The following is a 4,592-nucleotide window of genomic DNA, read 5'->3' on the forward strand; positions in this document are numbered from 1 at the left end:
TTGGCATACACCGCGTTGCTCCCTGTCATCTCTGCCAAGGAGGTGGGAAAGGGATCTCACTGTAATTGCTGAACTGACAGAACTGACAAGAACTTAAAGGGAGGACAGGTGCAGAGAGTCCATAGTTAAAAAAGTGACCATGCATATAATGTTTTAGATACATTAGGCCTACTTATGCATGCCCGATATATTATTTAATGCCAGCCTTTATTTAAGTGCAATTTGCAAGGTACAGTACATCCTTCGGATTGTGTAAAGTAATGATTACATTAGCATAATTTCCTACAGAATGAATCAGTTTCTTCTGGGAAATACAGAAAAAACTAATTGAGAGAGAGGTTCCCTTGTTTAGTTTTTTGCAGCGAAGAAAGTCTTTTTTTGTATCCTGATAGGCATGGTGAAGTGGGTCTGCCTCTGTCTTTGTCTCCTGACTCCCATCTTCTCATTAACTCGAAAAGTAGCTCCCAAGTCGAGACCTCGCAGATAGTAGTCACACAGCTGAATCGTGACTGTAATTCTCAGGGCAGCAGTGTTTGACTTTTAAATGTATTGCAAGCAAGAGGATCTGAGGAAACATTCGAAAACACGCTGCACTCACCCAGAAGAGGTGGGGCACCCGGCTGCACCAGCATTTGAGGGAATGTGTGCACTACTTCATGCGTATGATTGTTTGTGCTTAATCATGCAAACTGTGTGATATGTTTTCTCAGTAGTTTATCAGGTGATCCCTCAGTGCAGGGCCCTTAATTGACTGTTTTGCATTCACAATTAACATTGTTGTGTCTTTAGTTCTGACATTCAAACTCAGAATATTTACCACAAGATATCTCTGTACACATTTTTCATACAGAATAAAAATGTTCATTTGATGCATTGTAGTTTTAAAATGTAATGTAGGAACTTTGTAAAGGTCTTTTAAATGTTCCCTTATCTGTTCTTATTTACCAACACTCTGCATCACGAGAATTAATTATATCTAATCTCACTGAATAGATACCTCAAATTCTCGACGGTACTTATGGATGTTAGTCACGAAAAACACAAAGAACATTCTCTTGTTGAGACCTCCATTCCTCATCTTGTTAACTCCTTATCACAGGAGTGAGATAAATACTGGGAAACATTAAGGGGACCAGAGGGGATGGAAGGCAAAGCCACAACTTTTAGGAGACAAAAGTTGTGGCAAAAGAGCTTTTAGAGACTGTTTCTGCAGAAGCATGTAATCAAGAAAGTGACCAGACTAGTGCTAAATTGGTAGAGCACACATTTTTTTTAAAACTCCAACTATGGAGTTCAAACTGGCCTATCAAAGTGGAATGACCTTGAAACAAAACATTATTAATGACGCCAAGCCTAGTATGACATGGGTTTAAAATTATACATGCAGCTATCATCCATCTGTGTATTTAAACAGTCACACTGTAAGCATTATTGTAACTCTGTACATCACCATAATGGATTTAAAATGTCCTGGTGGTGCTCTGCCAGGTCTTTACTGCAGTGATCTGGCAACTCAGAGCCAAGTCAGTAACCTGACCTGAACTCTGTTGAGGATGTATTTCACTTTCTGAAGGTTAAAAGAAATGCAAAACACCTCCAAAACAAGCAGGAAGTGAAGGCAGAGCAGCACCAAAGGAGAAATCCAGCATCTGGTGATGTTTATGACTTCCACTCTTAAGGCGGTCATACATTCATTTTATGATTGTGTTAGTTTGTCCAAATACTGCTGAGTCCATAAAAACTGTGAGGTCTGGAAATAAAAGGGAGTGCTGTAATTACTGAACAGTTCCTGCACAAGTTTTGACTAACATTAAAGCCGACAGTTTAGTTTATTGTGTTGTGCCTTCTGCGCATGAGTGTTTCCCATGTTACAATGCTTTAACTCTAAGACAAATTAAAATCTTGCTCTGTGTGTGAAACAACAACACAGGCAATTTTCAAACCCGATTCTCCAGAGTCCACCTCCTCAGTACTGATTCATCTTATCCCGTGAATGGTTTTATAAACAGTTTGTAAAATGAAAGAACAGAATCATTTAGTCATGTTTGAATCAGTGTCATTATTTTTGGCGAAGCTCCAAGACATTTACTTCATATTGTACATTATATTTACACTGTTTACCTTTGATTTCTGGTGGACAAAACAGATTTAACTTTAATCAATTCGGGACTAAGTTCTAATTCATCAACCAGCAGCTGTTTAACCTTTGCTTCTGTCATTTGCCTCCTTTCTTCAGGGACTCCATCAATAATCATTTTTTTTCTCTTTGACTGAGTTTCTAGATGCACAGATCTTTACAGAAACCTTGTCTAAGAATGACTGCACAGAGACAAACTCCCTTTAGAGCACATTTTAATTGTTTCATTTAAAATTAGTTATGGTGGCTACACTGGAAAAAATGTACGGGTAAGTTGTTTTGGATGCAAGTCAAGCCTTTATATCTTCATGTTGGGTACTAAAGGGACGGAGGGTGAAAAACATTGTACAGTTTACGTTATAGATAAAAAGGAAACATTACGATGACATCAAACCCTCCACTGATATTTTGTATTAGCTATTGATTTTACCTCGTTATGTCTTAAATGTCATTAAACCAAAGTTTCATTCTTGTACAGATTTTAAAAAAAAGATTCAAAAAATGTTATAATGTGTTTGTGTGTATAATGTTAATTAATGAGTTTTTCTATTTGCTGGTAGGAGATTGTTGTTTCTAGTTTTCATCTCATCTACTAACTCCGCAAAAATCGAGGGTCCATCCCAGAATGTCAAACCATTAATTCAATTGCAAATTAGTGATCTCCTACAATCTTTGTCTGCTACCTCTCTATGTCTGTGTGTTTCAGCACTGTAATATTATTACTGCACTCATACACAAGACAAGACAAATGTTGTCATTCACTTCAAATCTGGAAATGGACTCATCAGCAAGTAAATTAAAGAGCAACATAATACTGTCACTTAATGTCACCACAGGTCGAGAAGTCAGATTTCCAGAAATCATTTCCCACCATCACCCATGGCCTCTCAACCTCAATATGGTATCAAATTATCTGTAAAGGCAGCATGTGTATAAATAACAGGGGGAGAGAGGGGGATGATTATCATGTTGCTCTGACATGTTGGTGGGAGGATAAAGTGGGAGACATGGGTGGAAGGAGAGAGGGACACACTGAATGTCTGTCAAATTGTGTAGCCACCCCTGTCTGTAATAATCATCTTTATCTATCATCTTTAGCCACAGCTAAACACTGCAACTGCCTATCACATCTGTTCATCCACCCACAGAAACGCAGAAAGCCTCTCATATTCCATGAGACAAAAGGAAGAACCAGGGCAGACGTTTAATTTGCACAGGAGCTGGAGTAGTGGCACTTTCACTCATCAAGTTGTTTTTTGTTCTCTTAGCCACATGGATTCAAGCAGCAGAAATCTTAGAAGATAAGTTAGAGTTGGGAAACTCACGGAACTCTGACCACATTTAAGTAATCAGATAATGAATAACAATTACTCGTGTAACCATCCCTGTTCTTCTGAGACCTAATGATAAACATGCAAACGCTGCATTACATTAGTCATTTTCTTCTTTTTGTGTGCCGGTGCATGTATCCATGCAGCCAGACAAATACTGTGTAGTACAGTTTATGCCCTTCATGCCTTAGCATACATTGGGTTTCAAGTTCTCTGAGAGTTAATTAACTGACAATGTTTGAAAAAAACCTGAACGCTATTTAAAAACATTTACCACTAACCTCTCACCATCATCTCTAATCTGCTGCACAATCAAAGGTTTTTGATCTGTGTCGCAAGTTTACTGTGCATGTGGTAGGCGAGTCATTATCTTAGTTACATGCACCAGATTTTATCATCCAGATGTCAAAAATACTCTTAGGGCTTTTTAGAGGTACTTTCCGTGACAGCAGTCAGTGTAACTGTGTTATATGTGTATACTGATGAAGGGCACTGGGACTAATGGCTGTGCAGCAAAGACACTGACAGTAAGTAGTACAGTATATTTAGTACATATAAACAATTGTGGCCAATGGGAAAACCAGGACATTTCTCAGTGGACCACTGCACGAATTGTTTCGGTGGCCTAATGTGAAAAAATTTAACATGAGACATGTAGGGAGAAAGAGAGAGAGAAAGCAAAGGGTGGAGAGGGAGAGACAGGGAGACAGATGAGCTTTGCGGTGGTGATTAGCAAAGAGCAGGCTGCACTCTGCTCGATGAGGCCCCCCATGTCCCTGAATGGGGTGGACAGATCGGCCCCCAGCATACTATATTAAGACTGGTTTTGAGCCTTCATAGTAATGTCAATAAGATCAATAAAGCCCTGCATCCATCATATGTTAGTTATATGTTATCACATCCCAAGCACATGTGCTGCCCCAGAAACACTGAATCATTGTCTCAATATACTTTTTTAACATGGGGGTGATCTACCACTTTTAGTGTCCTTTAGTGTAAAATTTTAAGCTGACTTGTTTTGGAAACTAGTTATTTTCAGTACACTGTAAGCATAAACATAAACCATGCAACTTTACACACTCAATTACCAGTATACAAGCATTGCTTTCCGGGGGAAACATCAA

Source organism: Channa argus, chromosome 19, assembly GCF_033026475.1.
Source record: "Channa argus isolate prfri chromosome 19, Channa argus male v1.0, whole genome shotgun sequence".
Classification (NCBI taxonomy): domain Eukaryota; kingdom Metazoa; phylum Chordata; class Actinopteri; order Anabantiformes; family Channidae; genus Channa; species Channa argus.